General features: G+C 47.9%; 1 long non-coding RNA gene and 1 pseudogene across 2 annotated transcripts; one reads left to right on the top strand and one right to left on the bottom strand.

Annotated features, from left to right (window-relative positions):
• Positions 1–7144: 7144 nt before the first annotated feature.
• On the bottom strand, positions 7145–10344 carry LOC119271087. 2 transcript variants are annotated; one of them, XR_005134420.1, is made up of 4 exons: positions 10128–10344; positions 9807–10019; positions 9217–9402; positions 7145–8312 (listed from the first exon to the last, which is right to left on the bottom strand). It is a non-coding gene; the product is annotated as an uncharacterized LOC119271087 (long non-coding RNA). The 2 variants fall into 2 exon arrangements; XR_005134419.1 differs by having other exon boundaries at positions 9807–10344.
• Positions 10345–10493: 149 nt separating this feature from the next.
• Positions 10494–13966, top strand: LOC119266857 (annotated as a pseudogene).
• Positions 13967–14197: the final 231 nt, after the last annotated feature.

Below are 14197 nucleotides of genomic sequence, written 5' to 3' on the forward strand. Positions count from 1 at the left end.
AGATAAACATGTGCACAAACTTTGTTGCTTTTTTTAAATCTTCCTCATCTTCTATGTCTGAATCTGTGTCTTCTTCTGTCTCTGAGTCTTTGTCTTTTCACTTCTTCCTCCTTGTGCTATTTTATTTCCCCGATTTTTTCCTGCGTAAATTGAATAAAAACATGTGAACACTCTCCGGGAGAACATATTAACACTGTAAGCATGTATGGAAATGAACAATGAGATAAACATGTGCACTAACTTTGTTGCTTTTTTTGAATCTTCCTCTTCTTCTATATCTGAATCTGTGTCTTCTTCTATCTCTGAGTCTTTGTCTTTTCACTTCTTCCTCCTTGTGACCTTTGATTTCCCTGATTTGTTCCTGAGTAAATTGAAGAAAAAGAGAGAACATATTAACATTGTAAGCATGTATGGAAATGAACAATGAGATAAACATGTGCACTAACTTCGTTGCTTTTTTTCCCTCTCATCCGCTCGCGCCTGGATTTAATCCTCTTGTTCGATTCTTCGGTAGTTGGTCTCCCTTTTGGAACTATTTTGATTGGATTTTCCACGTCATCAGTGCAGCATTCGCGAGCAGCAGAGAAGTATGCCGGCAAAGGAACAAACAATTTATGGCCTTCATCCAAATCAGTTTTTTCTCCATCAACCAATATACTCCGGAGGAACTCCATCACCTGTTCTGACTGTGAATCGCTAGCTGCGGCTATGAATAAAGCGTCACTAGCCATGTTGCGTAGTTGATGATACTTATTCATGTGATCAGACCATACATGAGTATTCGCAGTCCTCGGAGAAGGGAACGCTGGCTTGGCCTACATTGTCCATCTTTTCTTGACAATTTTTTTTTGGAAATGTGCGTACACCAAGATGATCCAGAACGCAGAATATATGTGCACATGGGTAATCCTAACTTTCCAACTTTTTACATTTACAAGCTGCATCATCCAGTCTTGCTCCTGTAAACAGACAAGTCACGTGATATATAAAATCCACAGGCTTAGCATCCATGCCTTGTGCATCCAACTTTTTTGCCTCCAACTCCTCACTGTCCTTACCTTCCAAGTGATTGGGATCCTTAGCATCCAGGTTTTTGGCATGCAAGTCCACGCCATCCTTGCCTTCCAAGTCATTGAGATCCTCAGCATCCAAGTTTTTTGCATGCAAGTCCTCAGCATCCTTACCTTCCAAGTCATTGGGATCCTCAGCATCCAAGTTTTTTGCATGCAAGTCCTCAGCATCCTTACCTTCCAAGTCATTGGGATCCTCAGCATCTAAGTTTTTTGCATGCAAGTCCTCAGCATCCTTACCTTCCAAGTCATTGGGATCCTCAGCATCCAATTTTTTTGCATGCAAGTCCTCAGCATACTTACCTTCCTTACCTTGCAATTCTCTAGCATCCCTGCCATAAGGGACTTTATCATATGGGGCTTTGTGCAAAACTCCAAACACGACCAACCATCACATGCTACCCGGTCCGTGACCTGCCAATTTGTCCCTTCGACAATCTGACGCTTTACCTTTGGAAACATCACAGTTGTATAAATATAAGAGGCAGCAATCTCCAGAGGGTGTGCATTCAGCTTAGTGAAGGGTATCGTATGTGTTGCTACTGCGTCTAATGCTGCTTCAGTCTTACGCATTATGGATACACAGTGCTCAACATGCTGCAACAAATCAACAAGCTGCATCTTCCTGTTCAGGTGCACATGAAGCCTTGAGTTGAGAGACTCACTCCTCTAATTACTCATCATGCCTAGGAAATATCTACCCTTTGTGTACGCAGCAGCCCATTTGTGTCGCAGCTCGTACATCCTGTTAACCCATGACGACCTCTTGCCCGTTGGTTTTATTTTGAACCGAACCTTATAAGCCTCCCATCTTTTCTCAAACTCATCAACATCCCAACGACGATAAATGAATTCCCTAAATTGCTCCAGCTTTTCCTCGCGGAGGTGCATCACCATATTCTCCTCGATATGCCACGTGCACAAACGATGATCTGTTCCGGTCCAGACAGTAGCTATTGCTTTAGCCATTGCACCGTCCCCATCGGTGATTGCTGAAATTGGTGCCGTCTGGGACATTGCCTCCAAAAATACATGAAGAAGCCACTGGTATGATGCAACTGTCTCGTCTGACACTAGACTGACCCCAAACAAAACTGTGCTGCAGTGATGGTTCAGACCAACAAATGGAACAAACGGAAGCATGTACTTGTTAGACCGATATGTACTGTCGAACACCACGACACCACCAAAGGCAACATAGTCAATGCGGGATTGTGAGTCAGCCCAGAATATGTTCCTCAAATGGCCTTCGCTGTCTTTTGTGTATTTGAAAAAGAATTCCGGGTCTGCTTTTTTCTGTGCAATCATATAGGTGAACAAATATCTAGCGTCACTGCCTTCTATCTTGCACTTCTTCTGGACTGAAACATGGTTGTATAGATCTCGATCTATAAATCCAAGATTGTCGGGACCTTCGGCATTCTTCTCCATTACATTCATAATCTGATGTGTTCGAAGTCCACCGACAGCATACTCGATGACATCGGCCTTTTGTGCGTCAGTCATTCCACGATGAGCCGACAAGTACGGAGTCAGGTCAGTAGGGACAAACAGATGGTCCACAAAATTCTTGACGAACCAGAGGCCACTGCTATCTTGTAGCTCAACCTGAAAAAGAGCGGGACACCCACACCGGGAAAGACCCCTCGGTGTTCTTTTTCTTTCAGTTCTGTTAAAGTGCTTAAGGGCCCGCCATCCTTGTTTGCAGCACTTGTATGTCCTTCTGTATGCATTTTATTTCGGACCCGGACCCCTGTACTTCAGATCATCCTTTCTAACACCAAATCCTTTTTTTCTCGCATAGCCTACGTAGAACATGTAGGCTTCTTCCTTAGTCCTGAATGTCTTCTTCACAATCTCTAAGTATTCCATACACTCATTCAGGTCTGAACTAGCCATGCCTTTATTATCAATTCCTTTACCTTGTATGTGTACATCATCCATGTCTATGCCATCCTTGCCTGCATCCTCATTATCCTTATCATCCATGCACATACCATCCGTTCCTTTGGGGTCCATGCCTTTGCATTTGTTCCCTCTATGACCCATGTCCTTGTCGTCCTTGCCTGTATCACCCATGTTTTTGCCATCGTTGCCTTTATCATCCATGTCGTTATGCTGCCAGCAGAAACAGATAGTTAATGGTACGGATGAATAGCATATGTTACCGAAATTATGCACTACTCTGCTTAAATAATTGGTTTAATTTTTCATATCGGATTCATGTACCTAACTCAGTCCTTCAAAAGCTGTAAGTAAATATGCCCTGACTAAATCCAGAAATTTGTAATTGATTGTACTAGCTCTAACTGATGATCTCCTAACTAAATCCAAAGTCCACGAGTCCTTCAAATGCCTTGATAGATCCACCCTGATAGATCAATTATCTCCAAACTCCATTCAAAATTATATCCTAACTAAATCCAAATTATCTCGTAACAAAATCCAAAAGTATGTCCTAACTAAATCCAAATTATCTCCTAACTAAATCCAAAATAAGTCCAAACTCCATACAAAATAATTATCTCCTAACTAAATCCAAAATATCTCGAAACTCAATTCAAAAGTATCTCCTAACTAAATCCAAAATAACTTTCTTAGAATCCAAATCTGCTGACAACTTTCTCATGCCACATAATCCTAACTAAGTCCTTCAATATGTCATAGCTACATCTGACTTACACTTCCTTTCAATCTTAATCTCATCACAACTTTCTGAAAACATAAACCCTAATCCTCAGATGACATATCCTAAATCCTAACCAAATCCGACCGAAAGCTCCTCGCAACTTTCTGAAACAATAAACCATAAACCTCACATGACATATCCTAAACCCGAATCAAATCCGACCCCTATTGGTTCTATATGCAGAAGGGACCAGAAAAGATTTGAGATGGCTAGGCACTTATAGCGAAGATCCGGCGTGAAAAAGTTGATGCACGTCGATGAGGATGATGTGGCCTCTCGGGTCGGGGAAGGTGGCGTCCGCTCGGGGAAGGATCTGGCGCCGCGACCCGACTGGGGTGACTTGCGATGGAGGGAGTGAGGGGGAGTAGGAGCAGGAGGGGTAGACACGGCGAGTGCGATCGACGGCGATCGAGGGCGTCGGGGGCGATCGGCGGCGATCAAGGGCGCCGGAGGCGATCGGCGGCGATCGAGAGGGCGCCGGAGGCGATCGGCGGCGATCGAGGGCGCCCGAGGTTAGGGCTCGAGAGGAGGAGAGAGGACGAACCGCTCGAACCGAAATTCAAAAGAGTACGCACGATGATGGGACCTCTATAATGAAGTGCTTTATTAATGCAATTAATTTAATCAAAAAATTTAGGACAAGAATACCCCAGGACCAAATTGGGCCGATTAAAGGTAAAAAAATAGGTCGAAAATATCCTTGGGCTTAAAAAGGCCCAATTATTCTCATTCGTTAGATCGGCCATATAATACATGTGCTCTGGTGTATTATAATGCACCGTAAAATCTCCCAAAACATGACGCAGGGTCAGTATGATGCTGGATGGATTTTTTGCGCTCAAAGATAGCTTCGTTTCTTCTAGTGCACATCACACATTACACAACAAAATTGCCAAACCAGAAGTTCTTCATAGCAACATATTTCAGCCGTCCTGAACAGAACCAGGTGTTCGGTTCCAAGACTAACAGAAAATCAAACAAAAGCACAGAAACTTGACACTGCTCTAACCAAGTAAATGGAGGCTAATGTTTCATAGAACAAGAAACGATCGACATCTATTAGTATAGTCTGAATTTCAAAGACCGGAAAAACTGGCAGTTTACATGCTCACAAGCCAACATATCCACTGTTCATGGGCCAAAAAAACCGCATGGGACCAAAGGACATACATGAATAAACAATCATGCTTATGATCAGGAGCCATAACCTCATCTCAAGGCACAGGGAGAGAGGAAAGAGAGGCACTCACCAGAATCCCTGTAGCCGGACATGGAGGTTACGATGCAGCCACCTTCATCCCATAGGTGTCAGGTTAGTATACACTGAAAACACGTACACTTTTTTGAAAAATTGAACATGATCTATAGCTCAAGCCATGTTGTAGTGGTACACCCGGCCCTAAGACGAACTCCATCAGGCAGCCAGCCTGCCGCCACAAGGTTCCTCGTCTTCGGCGCAATCCATCGACGACAACCCGGTGTTGCTGCATAACATAGAGATGTAAGAAGTCGATTCAATATGCAAACCATGAACAAGTTTTGAACTGGGCATTATAAAATGGATGAACATGTACCCTCTGCACGTGTACATTTACAACATGAGAGCACCCACAATTGCACAATGCTCATTAGCATGATGAGAATTTCATTCTTAAGATCGTATCACCTCAAGAACACGGGAGAGAGAGATCAAACACATAGCTACTGGTACATACCCTCAGCCCCGAGGGTGAACTACTCCCTCCTCGTCATGGAGAGCGCCGGGATGATGAAGATGGCCACCGGTGAGGGTTCCCCCCTCCGGCAGGGTGCCGGAACAGGGTCCCGATTGGTTTTTGGTGGCTACATAGGCTTGCGGCAGCGGAACTCCCGATCTATTCTGTTCCCCGATGGTTTTAGGGTATATGGATATATATAGGCGAAAGAAGTCGGTCAGGGGAGCCACGAGGGGCCCACGAGGGTGGAGGGCACGCCTGGGGAGGGGGGGTAGGCGCGCCCCCTGCCTCGTGCTCTCCTCGTTGATTCCCTGACGTGTACCCCAAGTCCCCTGGATTGCTTCCGTTCCAAAAATAACTCTCCCGAAGGTTTCATTCCGTTTGGACTCTGTTTGATATTCCTTTTCTGCGAAACACTGAAATAAGGGAAAAAATAGAAACTAGCACTGGGCTCTGGGTTAATAGGTTAGTCCCAAAAATAATATAAAAGTGTTTAATAAAGCCCATAAACATCCAAAACAGATAATATAATAGCATGGAACAGTCAAAAATTATAGATACGTTGGAGACTTATCAGCTTGCGCCGGCCATACGCGAGAGATTCCCAGAGATCTTGTGACCGATTTCTCCAGTCCCACAGGTGGTGCTTATGGCGACTAGGGCCATGGGGTGGACGGAGTGCGCGACCAGGATCCGGGACGCCACATTCGAGTGGATCCGGTGCGTGCAAGAGTGGAAGGGGGCGGACTGGGCGGTTGCGGCGGCGACCGAACCGGAGGCGAGATCTGCGGCCGCGAAGGTTGCCGAGATTCATCGAAGGAGGGCGGATGTGGAGCAGAGGAAGCTGGTGCGGCAAATCTACGAGGAGGCCACGCTGGAGGAGAGGGCAAGGATGCCCCCGTTTCCGTCCTCCCCGCCGGCCGAATTCGTGGTTTGGGCGAGGGCGGAAGCAAAATCAGAAGAGCCACTGCGAGCCCTCCGCTGGGAATGCATCCTTGGCGTGATTCCGCCGAGCGCGTGAGGATGGTGGCGGGTGAGGCGACATCACTGCCTCGCCGCGACATGCTGGAGCCGCCGTGGTTCGTAGAACGTGGCGAGGTTCCACCGGGCGCTCGTTCGAGGTTTCGTGAGGGGATTTGTATCCCAAGGAAACAGGTTTGTCTTATGATCTCACAGTCAACGATGGTGTTAAAACCAGTGGGGATTAGGCAAAGCTTGTGCTTGGAGAATCAGGATTTGCCGTTGGCGGCGAGGTCCAAATCGCCGGAAGTTGGGGGATTTTTCCCCTGTGATGCGAGAGATCACCCAGTCGGATTGGTGTGGGCCCCGTTGCCACATCGCTCCCACCAATCAGGTGCGAGAGGGTGAAAACGCCTTTGGCGAATACGCCTACTGCTCATGACGGCACGGATGAGACTATTTCTAGGGTTTTTGGACAGCTCTGGTCCATTCCCTCCCCCCGCCGTCGCCAGCCTCGTCCTCTTCCACCAAGCAAACCCACTACCACTCTAGGATGGCTCCGGAAAGATCTGGCTCGCTCCGGATATTTCTCTCCATCTGATCTATTCCCTGTCAAGCATCTCCGCCTGTTTGATCCTCCTCCGACACAGCTTAAGATCATCAGGGAGGGAATTGGGGGCGGATCCAAATCCTTTGCTCAGGCGGTCATGGCGGACAAGAGATGGAGCTGGCCGTCCCGATGAAAGGGTACGACAAGGACATGGTGGAGGCTAAGGAGGTTGCCAAGAAGGTCAAGTGGATGATTGATTCAGAAGGCGGGAAGATGCTTCGAGAGCGGACTCTAGCGGTGATGCGGCAGGCAAAAGAGGCTCTGCTCGAGGATGGAGAATCAGTGGCGACATTGGATGGGCTTGTGGATGCGTGGATTCATGCTTGACATGTGCAACATCATTTATAATTGTTTGTGGAAATAAGGAGAGAGTGTTATGTCTTTCACTTTCAAGTGTGATTTTAGTTTCTTCATTTCTATAACATGTACTGTCTACACATAATTGAGAATTTTCCATACATGCCACTGCAAGCTTCCCATATGCTAATATTTTGTCTAAAAGATTCATAGATCTAGAACCCTATCAGATTCTTCTCATATTGGCTATCTTACACGTGAGTCTAGGAGGTCAGAAAATGGATGACATTGACAGTAAACTAATAGATGTGGTGCATTTCAAACTAGACCGGATGGCCAATCTGAGAGGCGGTCAGAAGTAGAAGTCCCCTACCCGCACCGGTCAATCTGCTTCCTCACCCCTGCCAGCGACCCCGTTGCCACACTCGATGTTCTGTTCTCCTGCGTGATTCAGCCAAAGCCACATCGAGGACGCCGTGTTGAGCATGTCTCTGTCTCAGCATTGCCTTGCTCTCGCATGTGGGAATCAACTGAACGCGAGAATTTTTTCCAGTTGACTGATTAATAGCAAACACAAATAAAAATTGTACCTGTTGCTTACCACTACCAATCTTTGACCATGTAGAAGATCCAAAACCCAATTGGATTGTTCTCAGATTGGCCAGAGGTCGAAGAATGGAGAACACAGGGCTTTGGCAGCCTCGGCCGATTCAGCGCTAGGCAAACCAGAGAAATGGCCATTGGGCTAGAGGCTAGTCGACAGAGATTCCTCTGGGTCGTGCGGAGCCCACCAAGCGATGACACGAAGATAGAGCCGGACTTGGATGTGTTGCTTCCAAAAGGTTTCCTAGAACGAACCAAGGGCAGGGGCCTTGTCGTGAAGTCTTGGAAGCCATGGGCAGGAGGCTGCACCTCTACTACGTCTTCAAGCCCGTCGCAACCCCACCGGATCTCCTATCCAGGTCTTGTACCTGCAGCAGAAAGATAGGTTGGACTCTGGATAATTCAACCACAACAAATAGTAGCGCATGGCAATCTTGTCGATGCAAATCAGCCCAATAAGTTTAATTTTATCCATTGTCGCAAACACAAATAAACATTATTGATGTGTGGGCAACAACAAAAGAAAGATGCAGAAGATTAAGTGGCAGACAATTAAATGAAGGGAAGAAGCATGTACAGTACAACTGAAAAATGTCACTTCAATTCTGAAGAAGAGCAAATCGCTTCACTGCCATGTGATTTGCAAGGCTGAGTTATCCAACACAAGTGCATTGATTATGAATCTACAAAACTCAATGAACTCTATCTCGATGACTAAAGTACCAATGTAACAGGATGCAACCAGTCATCAAAGAAACAATTTTTTGGAGTATTTACATGTTAAAAGACAAAAAGAATTCCACTTGAAATTCCAAAGTTCCTCTAGTAGTTGGGTGTCGACACAAGCAGTTTAAAAACAGAGCACCACATCTATGTTCTTGAACTGCTTTGTAGCAAATGGCATGGACTAGAGTGCTAAATCAACATCTTCTTTGTAGCAAATGGCACAGACTTGGCACAAATGAATGAATGAATGAAGCATTCTTCATGTTGCAAACAAACAACCAATAACCAAAAGGAAAACTTGACACACATCACAAAGATAATTAACTAGAGAGCACAGAAATATACAGTTCATTTACATGCATAGCACTAGCACAACGAACAAATAATGATAGTCACTATCCAAGAGCATTGACACAATCACGACAAACTTGATAATACTACTAATCCAAAAGCGTCCCAGCAGCAGCAATATGTGCGAATAGTCAAATTAAACAATATGGATGCTGCCCGTGACAGGAATGGGAAGGAAGGAGAGGGGATGCATACCTCAGCATCCACCTGTGGCCAGTGAGGAAGGGGGTCGAAGATGCTGCTGCCGCCGCATCGACGACCAACAGTTCAACGGAGAGGGCACATGTGACACCCATGACGGTCCTAGCCACCAACAAGGCCAACCGCAGCCGATGTGCCACGCTGAGAGAAGGGGGGTGGGATCGGTTGATGCTGCTGTTGCTGCAAGACACAGAGATGGAAGGTGTCATAAATATTTAGATATTTGACTCAAGATGCAAATAGGAATTAACATGGAATCTTAACATACTTAAAGCATCAGCATTGCGAACATGAATTCATCATAAACAAGCAAAACAGTAAATAAGTACATTAAGCTCTATGCTACAACTGCTGCCAATGCCAAACTACTACCATGACGAACAACAGTCTACGACATTTCATGAACGGCACACCACTTGGAACAAAAAAGTAGACTCAAACCTCAATATTTTTGCGTGTTTTGCAAGACTATTACGAAACCTACACTAATAGATCGAAAACAGTAGCACACTATTACTACTCAAGGGAGGCTCGACAGATGGACAGGGAGAATCAAAGGAGGAAGGGCGTGAGGCGGACCGGACCTTGGGAGTCAGCGACTGTAGGGAGGTGGACGCCATGGCTGATGCAGTAGTCACAGAAGAAGCCAAGGCTGGGGCCTGCGAGCACGGATCCAAGGCCTACGTCCTTGGAGGTCGAGGAGGAGGACATGCGTTCGTCACCTCCATCCTCGTCCTGAACTGCCGGCTGCGGGGTGGGTCGCATCACGGATCCTGCAGGAGGAGGGCATACACGATCTGAAAAAATAAACCAAATCAAGGAATTTAGTAAACATGACAGGGAAGAAACATAGCTTAAAGAATCAACACTAGAAACAAAAACACAACAAACAACTACAGAGGCACCTATCTCAATAAGACTCCTAAGCCGGTACAACTCCAAGCCAACAGCGCGCGTGCAATCATCCAGTGAGGTGCGGGTGGTCTATCATGATGTGTTTGACATGCCCAAAATCTGATCTTGACTTGACCCATCTAGAAGGACGTAGGATCCAATGCCCAATATCTGAAATTGATTCTGCGAAGACTAATAACAGGAAAAGTGTACAAGCACCCTATTCAATGTTGTCGGTGCTGCAATAATGCAGTCTATAGGTAGAGTGCACCACGCGCTTGGTGGACCAGATCAACGTGGAAAATTATTGCGCTGCAAACTTTGGAATGACCAGCATGACTCAACAGTGGCCCACATTAGGCGTATACCACTCCAAGGCAAGCTGATTCTTCCTCCTAAAATCTCATCATAGTCACACACACACACACACACTGCTGTGACTGAGGGAAAGAAGATCTTTCCTCCCTCCTGAATCCCAATGGAGGGGATGGTGGTGAGCGCCGTGACAGGGGCCATGAGAACGCTGCTGCCCAAGCTCGCCGCCTTGCTGGCGAGCAAGTACAAGCTGTCCAGGGGCGTCCACAAGCAGATCGTCTTGCTGAGGAACGAGATGAGAAGCATGAACATTGAACGCCCTCCTCCTCAAGCTGTCCCGGACGGCGGAGCTCGACGAGCAGCAGAGGGACTGGCGTGACAAGGTGCGTGAGCTCTCCTACGACATGGAGGACTGCGTCGACATCTTCACCCACGACCTCAACGGCGGCCATGGCGGCAAGGCCTGGCTTAAGCGCAGGCTCAGGAAGATCAAGACGCGCCACGAGATCGCGAGCCGCATCGAGGAACTCAAGGCTCGAGCGCTAGAAGTAAGCAACTGCCACCATAGGTATAAGACTGATGAGTGTGTTGGTTCCCCTGACTGCATTCCTCCTCCTCGGGGCCTGGTCGCTATTGACCCTCGAATGGAGGCACTCTATGTAGATGCCAACAGCCTTGTGGGCATGGATGGCCCAAAGGAGAAGCTCATCAAGCTGCTCAGTCAGGAGCAGGTGGGTGGAAATCGCCTAAAAGTGGTGGCTGTTGTTGGATCTGGGGGTATGGGCAAGACAACTCTCGCCCACCAAGTTTATACTAAGATCAAAAGCCAATTTGATGCCAAGGCTTTCATAACGGTGTCTCCAAATCCCAGTACTGTGGAGGCTCTGTCAGATATATTGCAAGGATTTCAGGGCTGGGTGTCCTCTAGCCTGAATGATGAACGCAAACTCATCGAGGAACTCCGGAAGTACCTCAAAGAGAAAAGGTATGTTCTCATGAGTAATAACCCTAGATCGCCGCCGCCGCTCCCTTCCTTCGCCTTCCTTCTCCCTCGCCGCCGCTAGGGGACGCCGCCAGGCAAAGCCCGCGCGTGCGTCGGCGGCGGCGGGGCTCCCTCCCTCCTCGCGAGGTTCCTGGGCGGCGCGGGACGGCCGGCCCTCACGGCGGCGCTCGGTTCGGCGGCAGGTCGGGTCGCTGGCGGATCTGCAGGGCTCCCTTTGGTGGCGCTGCGGCGATGGCGGCGGCATGGTCTGCGCGGGGCGGCGAGGCGCGGGCTCCTCCTCCTCCCGATCTGATGGCGCCGCGGTGGCGCCGGCGCTCGGGCGTGCGGCGGGGTCCGCGAGGGTGGTCGGCGCGCGACGTCTCCCTTCCCGGTCTGATGGCTCCACGGTGGCGCCAGTGCTCGGGCGGCGGTTGGTGTCGGCAAGCGGTGGCGGGCGCTGGGATCTCGGCGGCGCTCCGGCGTGTGCAGGCGGCGGCGGTCCCTGTGCGCGGTCAGCAGCTCCGTCTCTGACCCGGACGGCGGGGGGGATGGCGGCGGCCCGGCGTGGCCGGCGATCTGGATGCGGTGGTGTCGGTGGCTCGCTGATCTGCCGGTACTCCAGGGTCTGCCTGGTGGTGCTGGTGGTGACGGCGGCCCGTGCACGAGAGTCGGATTCCTTCGAACTGATCTGGGTGAAAACTTGCCTTCGGCTCTGCTAAGGCCGGCGGTGGCGGCGCTATCTGCGTCGTTCCCTTCTTGAAGACATCGCTGTGGAGAAGTTCAAGGCCACTCTCTGCTACCTCCGGGGGAAACCCTAGATCGGATGATCGGATGACGGCGGCGCTCTGGTGTCGTTCCTCCCTTGGGGGCGTCATTTTTGGAGGTACACACGTGATCGAGGGACCAGAGGACGGATTCTTTGGTGGAGCGGTGCTTCATCCTACACACTGATGGCGACGGATCTTGATGGCATGGCGCAGTGCAGATTCGGAGTTCGCTGTGGGAGGATGGACTCGCGCAGGAGGAGGACGCTGTCGGGCGTCGTGGTGGCGTTGATGGCAGAGAGACCTGGCACGGTACATGCAACAGTACAGCTCTGAAGATGGATTTGTGGCATGTGGCTGCGGCGGCCTCATACCCGGCAGGCGTCCTGGTTGAGGAGTGCGCCGGACTGGTAGGTGCCCCATACCCGGCAGGCGTCCTAGTTGGGACCTCAGGTCTTAAATGTTTAGGTTTGGCTGCGATGTCTGTTTGGTATTAGGCCCAGACTATCTGCGTCCCTTCATCAATTGGATATGTGTAGCGACAGTTGTTGCTTAGACGGTGGCTTTAGTCTTGCTGTTGTATTGCTTTGTAAGGTTTTGTGATAATAATTAATGAAGTGGCCGTATGCATCGCCCAGATGCAGAAGCCGGGGGTCATCCTCTTTTTCTAAAAAAAGATAAGGTTATGGCAAGGGAACGATGAACGATGTACATGCAGAGTGTGTAATTTTAACTTCTAAGGAGAAACCATAGGTTAGAATCCTACACAGTTTGTACATGCATTCATGCAATTAACACAATAATTTGTATGTTGTATTGGTTTACAGATACCTTATCGTGCTGGATGATATCTGGGCAATCAACGCATGGAACACTATTAAAGGTTCTTTTGTGGAGAATAATCTTGGTAGCAGAGTTATAACAACTACACAAATTGAAGATGTTGCTAAGGCATGCTGCTCTTGTTTTCATGGGCATGTCTATAGGATCAGACCTCTTAGTGATCTTGACTCAAGGAGATTATTTTATAGAAGGGTATTTTATTCTGATGGTGTATGTCCCGAGCAACTAAAGAATTTTGCCGATGAAATATTGAAGAAATGTGATGGTGTTCCATTAGCTATTCTCAGTGTAGCCAGCTGTTTGTCTAGTCATGAAGAGGTAAACTCAAAGGAAACATGGGAGAAGATGCAAAATCATTTTGGTTTTCCATTGGAAGGAAACCCTGCATTAGAATGGATGAGGCATGTGCTTACGCTTGGCTACAATGATTTGTCTTTGGAACTTAAGACATGTTTGTTGTATCTTGGTATATTCCCGAAGGCTTATAAAATAAAGAAGGAAGATTTGGTGAAGAGATGGATTTCCGAGGGTTTTATTACTGAAAAGCATGGTTATAGCCATCAGGAGATTGCCAAAAGCTACTTTAGTGAGCTCATCAACAGAAACATGATCCAAATAGCCGAGTACGATGACTGTGGGCATGTGCTGTCGTGTAGAGTGCATGATCTAATGCTTGACTTTATCATACTGAAATCCACGGAAGAAAACTTTATCACTGTAATCAAGGAACCACCTACAGTTAATGGTGCACACAACATGAAAGGCCATTTCGAATTCCGCCGGCTATCCCTCCAAGTTGGTAATTCAGAATGCACTCAGGTTCTGGATAACACCGCTCTCACCCAAGCTAGGTCTTTGAACTTTTGGGGTGAACCAGAATGTATGCCTTGTCTCTCAAGTTTTCAACTTCTGCGAGTTCTGCATCTTTATGCTCGCGGCGACGAATATCAACACTATGATCTATCTCCCATATGCAACTTTTTCCAACTGAGTTATTTGAAGATTGGAGGTGTGCATTGTGAGAAACAGCTAAGAGAATTGCATAAGTTACAACATTTGAAGACATTGGAGCTAGCTAGTGGTGTAGGGTCTTTTCGGCTAGATGTCAGCATATTACCCTCGACGCTGTGCCACCTGATTGTTCCGACTAGTGTGGAACTGTTTGGTGAGATCGGCA

The sequence above is a fragment of the Triticum dicoccoides genome, chromosome 3A (genome assembly GCF_002162155.2).
Source record: "Triticum dicoccoides isolate Atlit2015 ecotype Zavitan chromosome 3A, WEW_v2.0, whole genome shotgun sequence".
NCBI classification, from domain to species: Eukaryota; Viridiplantae; Streptophyta; class Magnoliopsida; order Poales; family Poaceae; genus Triticum; species Triticum dicoccoides.